The following is a 14,667-nucleotide window of genomic DNA, read 5'->3' as shown; positions in this document are numbered from 1 at the left end:
TTGAAGGCAGCATTGATTTCCTGCTGCCCACAGAACAGCCTAAATATTGCCCTTCATAAGTAGAATAAAAACTGAGTGCTTAGGCAGGATAAATACTAAAGACTCAATTAAAAGTTAATTATGTTTTCTAAAGTAACCTCAAAACAAAGAAATGAAATCTGGGGCAACACATTGCTTCAGATACTGCTAGTGACAATAAGGGTCAACAATCCAAAAGGACAGACAAGAAAGTATTTAATTTTATTCTAATTTAATGCCATTTCACTCAAAGCTACTGATGTGGATAATCCCATGTTAACTCAGCAAAAACTGGCCCAGAAATCTGTGAAAATCCATAAAGCTAACCTAGAGCATTAACCACTTTATTGAAACATCCTTTTTCATTTGAGAGCCATCATTTTCTGTTTAGTAAGGTTTAATAGCATGGAAAGGATTGAAATCACTATCAAGGCATGGAAATAAAACTGTTTTTTCACCTTTGCTAGTGATACTTGCAAAAGTAGCAAAAGTAGCAAAAGTGAAACCTGTGTCACCTGCTAGTTTCACTTTTGCAAGGGACACTCATTAGTTATAAATACACAAAGATGTGTTCAGCCAGTGCAGAGGTCACTCATTGCCCTTTTTTGATTGTTGCCAGAATCCATTGCAGTGACCTCCTCTGAAATGTAGGTCACAAAACCCTATAAATTTATTTACTGCAGCCTCAAACCTCCATAGTCACCAACACGTGGCATTCACATCCTCTGAACAGAGGGAGACCTCACTCTCTCTCCCAGGATTTTTCCTGGAAAAGCACAGAGAGAAGAAGAGAAAACAATTCTCATCTCTATTCTCTGCTCCTGTTTTTTTTGGCACATGTGGAATGTGTTATGGAGATTGTTCACCCAAAGTGATTTGATTATTGTTCCCCAGTGAGGGTTGTTTTGTTTCCTTGGCCAATTGGGTCAAAGCTGTGTCCTGGCTGTCTCAGACATGGGTTTTTCTTTAGTATTCTTTAATAAAATATCTCTTTAGTATGTAAATTAACATAGTGTTAGTGTAATATAGAATAGCTTAGTAAAGCATTTGTTCAGCCTCCTGAATCATGGAGTCATAGCACATTATTTCCCTAGATTGGGGTCACCCTGAATAAATACAAACACACACTCTGCTCCTTTTTTTTTTCCCCTGTAGCCTCACCCTCAAATTCCACCAATGAAAGTACTGAGCAAGCAACAGTCATTAATTTTGCCATTATACAGAATTATATTATTATATATATTTTGCCATTATACAGAATTGTATTATATTATACATGTTATATGGAATTGTAGAATAACTAAATTAAGTTTAGATTCATCTCTCCCCAGCTCTTAGGGTGGGAATTCCACAAGCACAGGGTGTGGGACCACAAGCCCCAGGCAGGAATTTGGGGTGGCATGAGGAGAAATGTCATATTCTGTGGCTGAATGAGCACGAGCCCAGCTCTGGCACTGCCAGGGCAGGGATGATAGCTCAGGGTGGCCCAGCTGCCTCTGCCTCAGAGTTAATTGCTGCTGAATGGTGGCTGGAATTTGCTTGGAACCAAACCAAGAGCTTGGCACCCACCCAGGATTATGTGCCAAGAATCTCTGAGATTACTCCAGCAGGCTCAGAGCAACAATTTGTCCGACCAACCTCTGATTCTAAGAAGTAATTTCTTTTTTAAAGGGGCGTTTGGGATTTGTGGTTTCTCTCAGTTACAAGGCACTGAGAGTCCCCCTGACAATTTAGGGAATTTAAGGAGATACTGACAGCACCCAGGCAGAAAAACCAGAATGAGCTCCCCAAGTAATTTTTATAAATAAATACAGGGAGGGATCAAAAAAGACAAAGCAATAAAGCAAATTTGGTTTTTAGACCTTGAGGCACAAGCTTGTGTTCTCTGCCCTGTGACAGATTTGTCTGGGTGAAGTTAATTAGGAAAACAAACAAAGCACTGCTGATGTCCTGGGCTTGTTGTAAAGGTTTTTTTGAAGTGTTCAAAGAGTGGTTTAGGGGTGGCTTTACCCCAAAACCATCCCTGGTGTTGTGTCTGTCCCTCAGAATCACTCCCTGCATGTTCCCCCTCCATGGGAAGGACCTTTGGCTTCTCTCCGCTCCGTCCAACCTACTATTTTGGGTGAATCACCCCAGGAATTTAATCTAACCTTACTTTGGTACAAAGTATTAAGGAGAAAGATTACAGGGAAAATACGCTGACAAGTATGAGTGAGTCTTCAAGTGTCTCTGATAGAACAAAACTTTTTCCAGAACAGTTGAAGGAAGAAAAGGGATATCTTACTTTAGGAACAGAAATTTCTTCACGTCCACATAGGTAATTTATGGTGATCCTTTCTTTTAAAGATATACAAATGCAAAAGCAAACTGCATCTCACACCTTAGCCTGCCCTGTTTGCCTTTGCCTGTTTTTTGTAGTATTTAAACAGAAATATCCATTCTCTCCAACCAGCCTCCTATGTGATCACTCCCTACACAGAGTGGAAAAATTAAAAAATTCATGGGTTGGTTTATTTCTTTCCTTTCTCACTTGCTGCCAGCTCACTTAGTGTTGCCTTCTTCAACTCTGTATTTTGGAAATATGCAATCATCTCTTAATTTTAGTTGACCATGGACTTGAATTTTAAGCCAGAGCATAAAATTAAAAAAAAAAAAACTCAAACAAACAAAAACCCCAAGCAAACAAACAAAAACAAAACAAAACCAAATCAACAAAAAACAAAACAGAAACAAAACCCCCAAAACAAACCCAAATAAAAAAAGCCCCAACAAACCACCTAAACTACTTAAAAACTAAACAATTTAACAATCTGCAGGTAAGTGGAGTTCTAGAAATACAAAAACACATTTACCAGCAATATACCTGAACTGAAAATCATTGTCTGCTGAAGTCAAAATGCACAAGAAAGTGAATTAAGTGTTATTTAATTTCTGCCTGGTTCACTCAAGCTGAGGCATCTCTGCTGTGGCTCTTGGGCATTCCAAGGGCTCCACAGGACCAGGGCAAAGAGGAATTTCTGGGATTGATGATTTCTAGAACCAAACCACACTTTTCCCTCCCCTGTTCAATACAATGGCCCTAACCACCTCACCCACTTTGTAGCCAAGATCAAATCACCAAACAGACAATTTATATTTGGAATCCCTCCTCCTCTGGCACATTTCCTGCCCCCATAACCAGTCACTCACTGAGGGATGCTGCTCCCCAGTGGATTTTTTGGTGCTGCCATCATTCCCCAGCTCTGCTGTGCTCCCCTTCGTGGCTGGATAAACAAATTCCCTGAGCCCCCCAGGCTGGGAAAGCACCAGGAGCTTTTTGTGAGCATCCCCCAGAGCGCCCATGTTGTTTTATTATTTTACACAGAAGGGATTTGGAGCATTCTAAAAGCCTGAGTTGTTTTTGGAGTGGCAGGAGCTGTGTACCCAAGTGGTGAATTTTAGTAAACAAGCCACTCAACATTCACTGGGATTCTGCTGGGAGCCTGGGCCTTTTTCAAGAGAGCTGGGCAGTGGAAAACCTTGCAATTATGCCACAGAGCTGGCAGGAACATAAAGTAAAACTGAGATTAAGACCAAAAAAGTGCTAGGATAAAAAAGCTGCCATTTAGAAACCATATTCAGGACCTTACTTCTTGTCATTTGGCCTACTAAATGTACTGAATTTAATCAAATGCTTAATTTTGCAGAAAAGTGAACCTTCCATTTAATTTTATTTGCAAATTTGTATGAAACATAAAAGCATTTGGACAAAAAACTGGAAGGTGATTTGAGAAGCCAAATGTTGTTGCTCCATTTTTTAAATTAAGCATTTGCTTTTTAATTCCTAAACAAGATTTTATTTCAAAATGTAGCAATAAGTAAATAATTCAAATGTTTAAAATAAAAACAATTTTTAAAGCTCTGGTCTCTGTGAAATATTTTCTGTCTATTCTGCTAAAACATCAGTGTGCAAACAGAACTTGAGTGCAGAATCACCAAGAACCAGATCCCATTTCCCATTTTCAGGGGTTCAGCTCCACTTTTTGATTTAAATATTCTCTGGAATTGACCAAAAACAAGTGAGAAATCAGTGAACGCTTACCCCAAACTGCAGCAATGTCTGCAGATTTCCTGCCAAATTTGTAACACATTTTCTCAATGTATTTCATTCCCTTTCTGCTTGTGACACCCCAAAATTTTCTTATCTTTTCCTTATTTACAGACAATTTTACAATTTTACCTTAATTGCAGCAGCACTGTGGGCTTGGCCCTGGTGAGACAAAGCCCATTTTATTATTTTATTTATTTCTGTTCCCCAGTGGCATCAGAAGCTGAATTCTGGGGAGAATTCTGGGTAAAACTCAATTTATTGAGCCTCAGTGTTTAAAGCAGCTGCCTATAAAAATCCATATGGGTAAATCCGTTTGCATGTGGAAACTGAGACTGTGCACACAGCTAAAAAGTTTTCCTTAAAATATTGATGATCTTTATAGGAATTCCTGTATCACCAAGTTTTCTGGGATTTAATGTTAACACATGACAATTAATCTCTTTAAGGACTCTCAGAGGAGAGAACATGAAGTCACACAATGCACCACAGCCAAATGGGAAATGGGGAAAATGTTCATTTCCCACCCTGTCATTTACCCTCACAGGCACTTTGGTGATATCACATCAGTGTGAATATGTGGCTATGGTGCCAAATTTATTTTTTACCTCCCATTGCAGAGTTGGTTCTCCCTTCTGCTTCTCCCTTATCAAGCAGAAGGGAGAAACAACTCTGCAATGGGAGGTAAAGAATAAATTTGGGACAATAATCCAACAAATAATTCAACAGTCTTCTCAGGACTCTGGCTGCTCAGAGTGACCCCAAGATGCATTATAAAGTCTCTTTTCCAGTCGAAGAAGGAGTGAGAACTCTTCATTTCTCAGTCTCAAGGTTGTTTATTGTATCTTATCTATAAAATTCTTTCTCCTGACCTGCCGAGGTCTGCTCAGCAAGACAGACAGACGCACACTGATAACACACACACTAATAACTGGTGGTGTTGTCTTTTTATACAAAACACTACGTGTACAATATTTAAGGTTACTTCCCAATACCTATCACCTGTGTTAGACAGTGAGCTTCTACTCTAAACCAATCCAAAAGTGCCAACATCACAGCAGAAGATGGAGGCCAAGAAGAAGAAGGAGAAAGGCTGGACAAGTCCAGATTCCTCCATCTTGCCCCCTGAGCTCCCATTCTAAAAACCCCAAAAATCTATTTTTCACACTGTGACAAACTGATTATTGTTCTGCTTAGACTTTCATGGCTTGCAGATCCTCATATAATGTTGGTAACTTTTTCCATGGGTCATAATCAAACCCACAGGGGTCTTGGGCTCTGTGCCAGGGTCTCTGAGCCCCCTGGCAGGGGTTTGAGCCATCCGGGACAGCCAGAGGGATGTCCTGAGTTCCAACAAGTCTAAGCCAACCCTACACCAACACAGTAACTTCATCCATAAGGAAGGAAAAGGCAGCAATGCAGTAAATCCCATATTTAAGCAGAAATGTCCCACAGATTTCAGTGGATACCAAAACCTTGGCAGGGAATGCTGAGGGAAGCACCTTCCAGCCCCACAGCCACCCCAGGGCAGCTTTGGGGCGCACACTCTACTTTTCTGCATTTTTACCCAGCCCTTTTTTCATTGTCTTATTTTGAGAGTTCAGCTGTAACTCCAGTTCTAGGGTGGAAATAAAAAGAGTTTCAGAAATGCCAGGGGGATTAGAAAGCATTTTGTTGTACAGGTCTTGAAAGAATAATCTTTAGGAGCACACAGCTTTGTAAAGAGCAAATTCCATATTTTCTGCAAGCAGCACATCATTCCACCAGTGCAATAATCTTATCTTTTCCTTTTTTCTCTCATTCCTCTGGAATAATGGGATTAAGAATCCTACTAGAAATTCTTAAAATAGCTCTGGATTTCCAGTGTCTCTATTTATATGGTATCATAAACCCTCTTGCATCACAGAAATAACATGGAATATTCACTTGCTTCACTTCCTGACCCCCCCCCATTGTGTGCAAGCTCCCTTGTTACTATTTCCTCATTAATATCCATCTGTCACTCAGCATTTTATTTTACCAATTCTGAATTTCATCTGAAATTTGTACTTTTAACAGCTTTTCTCTGCTAGAAGACTGGACTTATAAAGTAGCTGACAGAGTGAAGTCATTGATATTATTTGTAATCCTTTAAATGTTCAAATTTATGCAAAAAAGGCTCTCTAAGTTTCTCTGGTATTTCTTTTCAGGTTCCATCATGAAAGCAGAGGGAAATCTCTGGCTGTCATGCCCATACTCTGAGTTAATGTGTGGATCCTGTCTCCCTCCAGTGGCAACTGCACCAGCCACAAATTCTGATATTAAAGTGCAATTAAAGCCTCTCTGACACTCAGATGATGCCTCCCCACTGCCAGGCTTGCTAAGGGGCTGCAGGGACAGCTGAGGACCTAACCCAGAAATCCCAGAGAAATCCCAAAATGAGCCCATTCTTCCAACAAGTCTCATCCCACTGCCCAAACCTGCTCAGCTTGCTGCTGCTTGTGGGCAAGAACAAGAAACACAGGGAGAAACCATGGGGAGAAGGAGGCAAACCATTTGTTCAGGGCTTGAAACAACACCCCAGAGGCTTAACTGGAGTTCAGAAAGCTCATCTGGCACATAAAATGAGCAGTCACAACATGATGCTGGTGAGCAAACCAGAGTTGACTGGGGAGCCATGAAAAGGTGACTTAAATGCACTGACACACCCCAAAATTTTTGTGTATGGAATTTAGACTGAGCCTTTCTCACAGAATATTGAAATTTACCCGTGAAATGTTTGCACATAAATGCACAAAAAACTCTTAAATGCACACAAAACTTTTGCACTTAAGCATTCCCAAAACATTTTCACAATATAAAACCCAACGTGGTGAGCAAACAAACACTCCAGGGCAGCACAGGGAGTTGTTTTCTGCCCCAGGAGAAGCCCTGAGTATCCCCATCCCATCATTTTGGGATGTGTGCTCCCAAGCAGAGGATGGGATGCAGCTGCCTTGGAGCAGGGGAAATGCAATGTGCTCCCAGGCTGGCTCTTAAATTGGGGAAATTCATTCTCTTGATTTGGGGAAAATGGGGAATCCATCCCAAGAGGGATTTCTGCCCTTGCTCAACACCTCTGCCCTTTCTCTGCATTTGGGAGTTGTTGCTCTCTTTATTCTTTAAAGCCACATAATCCATAGTGCAAAAGCTGCAGGACATATTAAATGAAATATTCCTCACTGGGGAGGTTATAAACTGTATTGCAGGAAAAATATCTCTAAGCATCACACTGGGCTGTATCCTTGAATTTAATTCCTTACAATTTCAGTCCTCAGTAATTTGTAATGGTGGTGCAAACAGCAGACATGGACAAGAATTAATTCTTTTCCCAGTTTAAATTTGAAAATTTGAAGTTTAAATTTGGGTAGGGCAAATTTAAACTTTACACAAAACAGCACCACAAGACCTCACCTCCAGGAGCAAGGCTTTCTCCTTTCACTGAGAGAACACTTTGGAATTTAGATTATTGCTTGTTCAAAGGTCCAGGTAAAGGGGGAGTTGCAGTTTTACAGATAATAAATTTGGCTGAGGATTTTCATCCTTGCAGCCTTTGTATGGATTTCTGACTTCCACTCTTGTTTTATTTTACTGTAAATCACACCTGGTTCAGACTGTGAATGCCTGCTGAGGGAAACAATCCAGAGAATGGGAAGAAAGTGGGAGGAAAAAGAGTAAATTCCACCCCCTTAGCAGAACTGCACAAGTGTGAGAGGAGCTTGACATCCTCCTCCTCTCATTGCTGCTATCTTTTCCTTTTTTCCCAGTTAATTTCTTTTTTTTTTTTTTTTTAATTGCTGCCCAAACTCTTATAAAAGCCAAAAATGCAGTAAATCCCTGAAGGGTTTTCTAACTTATTAGTGCCAAAATTCAGGTAATATTCAGGATGTTTGACCTGTCTCTGAAGCATTTTTCCAAGCACTATGCTTAAAAACTCACCAAGCACTATTGAAGATATGCTATGGAGCAGTTTCGCCTTCCACTGCAAGTTTTTCCCTTAGGGAATCATGGAATTATTAAGGTTGGAAAAGACATCTAAGGTCGTCACCTGTCACATTTAAAAAAAAATTTTAAAAAGGATCCAAAAATTCTCCAGCAATCAGAGATAATTTCATTGCCAACATCTGAAAATCCCAATTACATTGTTGAAGGTTTAAATGCAGGACAGGTCTGAAAGCACTGCTCAGCAACCTGGATTTTCTGAGCATGAAAGCAGCCAAAAATGAAATCCAAATTTCTTTTACAACCTTTTCTTTTTTGGAAAAAGCAGAGACCTAAATTTATGTTCGAATGCAGCAGTTTGCTCCACTCTGAGAGGCAGAAAAGAGAATTTTCCTCTGCCTGGCAAAAAGGCTTCCCTGGCCTCAAGGTGGCGACAGCATTGTGGATTCTGGGGCTGCAAATCCTAAAATTGAGTCAATCTCCTCATTTCTTCTTCCTGGAGCAACTCAGCCCCCCTAAATCTTGGAAATAAAAAGGGAAGAGAAATTCTCAAATGGGAGAATTTCTCTTAAGGGAAGAGAAATTCTTAAATGCTTTTGCATTTTGGGTTTTCAGATCAGGATTTAAGGAAATATCACCTCCACATTGATCCAGTATTCCCAAATTTCTCTCATCTGTATGTATAATATAATCAGACTGATTGGAAAAAATTGTTTGCAGTTTTGCTGAGCAGCATCCTTTAAAAAGAATATTGTTATTTATTTGCTGAAACAGATTAATATCATGTTAAGGAGAGAAAAAACCCACCACAATAAACTCATGCTAATGCAAAAATTAAGGATATGTAATGAAAAAATACAATTTCCAGGGGGGAAATAAACAATGTGGATTCATTTTAGAGTGACTTTTTACCAGAAAAAAAAGTGTTTTCTCTGAAAGAGATGTAATAAATGGTTGATTTCTCTGCAACTACACATGAAAACAGCAGAAATGCCACAGAAGAAAAATAATTTTTTTGATCTAGAGGGCAATGTAAAGAAGAGAGGGGTCTCAGTAAGGAAGAGAGGGATCTCAGCAGTATAAAATCTACCCAGGATAAGTGGGTTATCAGGTTAACTGATGCTCCTTGCTCTGCATTTGTGTTTTGGTGCTCATTTTCAAGAAGGAAAATCCAGTTGGATTTCAAAATTCAAGCCAGCCAGCCAAGTCCCAATGCCAAGGAAATTGATGGGCAAAGTCCTTCTGGAAGCATCTCCCAGTCATCACCTGCACATCCCAGCTGCCTTAAAGTGAATTCTCCTGCCTGAGCTACCAAAGAATTGCAGAAATATTTCTGCCACCACAAATTTTATTGCTATTTTGTTTTCCCCGCTGCAAATAAAATACCTGACAAACCTAAAACCAATTTACCTGTCATGGCTCTGATTTTCCTGTACCTGATTAAGTTGGCTTTGTTCCTCAAGCTCAAGATTCCCATCAGAGTTTAAGAGAGATGAGTTACAACCTGTATTCTTCCCACAGAGAAATGGCAATTTCTCCAATATTTTAGAAATTTAGAAATTCTAGAAATTTTAGAAATCTTGGAGAAATTTCCTTTGAAAGCTGTTCAGTGCAATTGTTGCTGTGTTAATAGATGCCCTCATGAATATGTTCATTAAAACAATTCACAACTTTAAAATTAAAAAAAGCAAAAAAAAAAAAAAAAACAGCAACTTAGCCAATTTTTAACATATAAATATACAATAAAGAAGAAAGCTTTATTCTTATTTTCCTCCCCTTTTTAACAAGCCACTGTTACAGCAGGGGTTAAATTGATGTGATTTTCCATACAATTATCCATACTGATACTGCCTGACCCATCAATCTGCTACTTCTGCCCCTCCCTAAACTACTTCCAGGCACAAATGTTTGCAAAATCCTCTTACAAAGCCCCAAATGTTTAGCCCAGAAGGGCTCAGTGAGCAGCACACACAAGGACAATCACCCTAGATCTGTGCAGGGACAAGCAGAGCCATATTCTGAGTCAGGCTTGCACACAAACCCCAGAACAATCCCATTAACTTGCTTTTGTGTGAGTTATAACCCAGCAAAGATCCCTTATTTCAGCTACAAGCAGCACCTGTATGTCCCAGATTAGGGCAGAGGGATCTATTTCAAGCCAATTTGAGCATGAAGATTGTTGAGACCTTTTTGTTGATGAAGGAAAACACTTCTGAGGCTTAAACAGAGTTCCAAACTGTTGCAGCTTCCACTGAGGCAACACTAAGTGATTGGAATGAGCTGTACACATGACAGAAAATGGCATTTTCAGAGTGAGGGGATTGGGTCTGCTGGAAAATAAAATATAAAAATGGAATGGAGACCAAAGGCCTTGGAAGCTGAGGGGAGCCGCAAAGATGAATGGCTGCTCACAAAGCTTTAACCCACCATGGAATGCAAATTGCACAAAGACAAAAGAGCCCAGAACTTCAGGCTGAAGTGAGCCTTGAAGAGAAATTTCATTTATTTAATCCCCAGCAGACAGAGCTGGCTGTGGGGCTCAAATACCTCTCTCCTCATGCAGACCATGCACCCTCCCTGAAATATTATTGAAACAGGCCTGCAACTAAAGAGGAAAACAAATCCTGCTGGTCAACATGATTAATGCTCTGGCATTAGGGAGTAAATCCAGTGAAATTGGTAAACATGGAAACTGGAAACACGAATCTCCAGGTAATGTCAGTTGTGCTCCTTGGCAAAAAGCTCCAGAACCAATTGGCAAGAGGTTTATGGGGTGGGGGAGGTTCTCCTGAAATCTGTGGTTTTGAACATTGAATTCTGCATTTCCATAAAATGGAGATGCATTATATATATATATATATATAATATATATATATATATATCATCATCATAATGTAATATTATACATTATACATTATACATTATATATTATATATTATATATTATATATTATATATTATATATTATATATTATATATTATATATTATATATTGTATATTGTATATTGTATATTATATATGTACACACACATTATAACACAGATATTATAATCCACACCATCACAATCAGAAGTGACTCTAAATCCATCTTATTACCATTAAAAGTTGCACCAAAATAAAGCTGGACCAAAATATATTTTTTTAAAATAAACTATCTATTTTTAAAATAAAATCTATTTTTAAAAGAATCTATTTTTAGAAATAAACTAGTTGTGCCAAATTCTAGTTTTAAGTCTGAAGAACTAAGCTTCCTCTGTTTCTTGAGAAGGGCCTAAAGATCACACCTATTAGTCTAAAACCTTTCTTCAAGTATTGAATTAATGATTCTCAACAACCCTCAATTCTCAATTTTGGTGGAATGAAAGTTTTTTCCAACACAAAAATAATTCTCTAAAACCAACGAACTCTACATTTCCATTACCTGCAATGGTGTTCACCATCTCTGTTATGGCACATTTTTTCTATTAAAAGGTTTTGAAATCCAACTGGAGAACAAGAACGTGTCAGTGAAAGTCTGCCTGAGGAGGAATTGGCTCCTTAAATCATTCCCAAAAGGAATTCCAGTCCCAAATATGAGGGACAGACAGACACAGCCCACGGGTGAGGGACAGACAGACACAGCCCACGTGTCTCCAGCCCTCAGGCTGCTCCCACCAGCCCATGGGCTTTGCAAATTGTCATGGCAACACGACTTTCTCTACAAGTACCACCAGGGGAGTAAATAAGCATATAAACCGTCCCTGGAGCTGGCAATCATGTCCCTAAAGCTGGCAACCATGTCCCTTAGGCTGGCAATCATGTCCCTTAAGCTGGCATGCCCTCCCTCAATGACAAACACGAGCAAAGGTGTCAGTGGCACGTGGGAAATCCACAGGCTGGGCAAAATCCTGTTAGGAGCCTCTAGAAAAGCACTGGGCAAGGGAAGGAAGCAGATTTTAAAGAGCAGCACTGAGCCCTGCTCATAGAGAGATCTCAGCTCTGCTGGCACAGCTGGGATTTTTCACCTGCACAGGTTTTGGGGTGATGGAATTGTGGCCTTGCAGGGCCTGGAGAGGATGCAGGAAAGATGGAGAGGGAGTTTTTACAAGGGATGGAGGGACATGACCAGAGGAAATGGTTTCACATAGACAGAGGGCATGGATGGGATATTGGGAAGGGAGGTGAGCCCTGGCACAGGGTGTGCAGAGCAGCTGGGGCTGCCCCACCATTGGAACTGTTCAAGGTCAGGTTGTGATGCCTCAGGTTTTGGCTTTTATATTTTCAGGTTCTGTGCTGGTTTAGGGTCTGGGCTTTATATGAGGGCATGGTGAGCTCTGTGCACAGAGCAGGGAGACAAAACAATTCCTGCTCCAGCTGGGCACCAAGGACAAATGATCCAAATCTCAGCCCAGGAGCACAAACACCGTGGGCTGGAGAGAAAAAAACAAGGATGGGACTGCCTGGGCTAAAGCTGGAATGGGACAATGAACTGCAAGGTGCAAATGGAGCAGAACTGATCCCAGTGACAGACCCCATGACCGGTCATGCATTTTGGGGCCATTTTGGGTCATCCTGGGTTCATTTTGGGGCCATTTTGGTTCATCTTGGGTGCAGCCCTGGCTGGGTTCTTATGCTGCCCAAGGTGCATCCATGGAGGAGATCCTTTAATAAATCCCTCCTTTATTCTGCAACTCTGTCTGGTCTCTGTTCTAGGGCATCAGTTCAGGGGTTTTTTTTCTGCTATGGGAAGAAAAACCAGAAGGGAGGCCTGGATCCATTGATTGTGAAACCAATGAGTTTTAAAACACAAATGCTCAGGAACCATGGGAAGGACAACATGAATTGTTTATGAGCACCCTTGGCAGGAGGACATCAGTTAGACATTGGAGCTTGGAGCAGCCTGGGACAGTGGAAGGTGTCCCTGCCATGGTTTGGTTTTTTGGGGTTTTTTTTGGTTGTTTTTTATTTTCTTTTGGGTTTTTCTTTTGTTTGTTTGTTTGTTTGGGTTTTTGGGTTTTTTTCCTCCTGTAGAAATATTATTTGTTTAAAGCAAACTTCACAGATATTTCAGAAGCGCCAAGGAAATTACCTGAACAAGCCCCTCTATTGTCTTTTATTTTATTTTTTATTTCAACAACTACATGTCTTAAGTAAGCAGAGATTTTAAAAAAATTATGCTGCCACATCTTCAGTAGGCAGATTAAAAAAATTCATTTTGACAAATATTCCCAAATTCCTTTCTGTCTGCTTCTCAGGATCCATTCAATAATGGAATAGCCCCAGGAGAAACACTGTGTAATGTCTTTTACAGTGCCAAAGCAGATCAGTAAATGCTGTCTGCAGCCTGTCAGGTTCTACAGAGATTGTGTCACTTTCCCCCTTCAATATCACACAAGTGATGGACAATAACTGTTCTATTGTAATCCTCTGTCACTGGAAATTTAAAAAAAAAAAAAGCACAAACTTAATCCATGATTTCCATGTTCTGCTCTACATTAGAAACAACAAACCAGGCAGATTTCCTAGTTTGAACACTTAATTCCTCCCCAGCTGCATATTCTGCTAGAAAGACAGCAATCATCTGAATAATTTCTCTGTTAATTCTGCCTGAGATTTAGATTTGGAAGGAGCAAAGAACCAAAAAATGGCAAAATCCCAGTAAAATTTGTTCCCACTGAACTGGTGGCAATGTTCTTGTCCCTCAGTGGCAGAAGCACCAACTGCAACTGGCTCTGCAAATCCTCATTTATCAACCAAAGTACTTTCCAATTTAAAAACTGATCTGTGCCAACACACAGCATGGCTTTACAGCCCTATCCCCAATTCCACAGCTCCAGTGAGGAGCTGGGTAACTTTCATTGATTGAGTTCTTTGCCAGCTATTTTCTCCTCCTTAGTCTAATCAATTAAACAATAAACACATGGGATGGACACGGTCCTGCTCTGAGCCTTAAATTCGGTGGAAAGGATGGAGTGGCCAGATAATGGCTTTCATTTATTTAGTACTTTGCCAGCTATTTTTTCCTCCTTGTTTTAATCAAACGTTGCATTTAACAGAGAACAGTCAGCAGACACATCCATGTGATGGCCCTGAAGGCCTTGCACATGTAATATTTGTAATATCTATAATATTTCCCTGTGTTTCCTTCCAATCCTTTTTTCCTTGCAATCTGCACTATTTCCTTGCATTTCCTTCCTTCCCTGCACTGCTGTGCAGCGCACCCACTGCTTCCTGCACATCCCACCTGCCTGGAACGTTCTACCTGAGCAAACACTGGGATGTGCAGAGGCAAATTCCTGTCCAGGTTGTGTTAAGAGCATTTTCTCTCTTATCTCCATCAAATAACAGCCAACATTATTAATTTCTGCGGCCAAGAACGGCCAGGGACAGGGGGTTGGATTAAGCTCTTTTCTGACCCAGAGATGGGGCAACTGAGAGGTGTTTTAAGAACTTTTATCCCATTTTCACTCTCATGAGAAGGGTGAGGCAGATATTATAACACAGATATTATAATACAGATATTATAATTCACACCATCACAATCAGAAGTTAACTATTCCTTAATTATAATACACTATAAGCATTTCTTAGCTTTCAGCTTTTTGCCACACCATGCTGTAAAT

General features: G+C 40.2%; 1 protein-coding gene across 1 annotated transcript in view; it reads right to left on the bottom strand.

Annotated features, from left to right (window-relative positions):
- SLC6A11 (solute carrier family 6 member 11) overlaps positions 1–14,667 on the bottom strand; it is a 105,270-nt gene that overhangs the window by 38,201 nt on the left and 52,402 nt on the right. The window lies entirely within an intron of this gene.

This window comes from Melozone crissalis, unplaced genomic scaffold, assembly GCF_028551555.1.
Source record: "Melozone crissalis strain CALT ecotype California unplaced genomic scaffold, PUWL_Pcris_2 ptg000029l_1, whole genome shotgun sequence".
NCBI classification, from domain to species: domain Eukaryota; kingdom Metazoa; phylum Chordata; class Aves; order Passeriformes; family Passerellidae; genus Melozone; species Melozone crissalis.
This window is presented reverse-complemented; position numbering and strand designations above follow the sequence as displayed.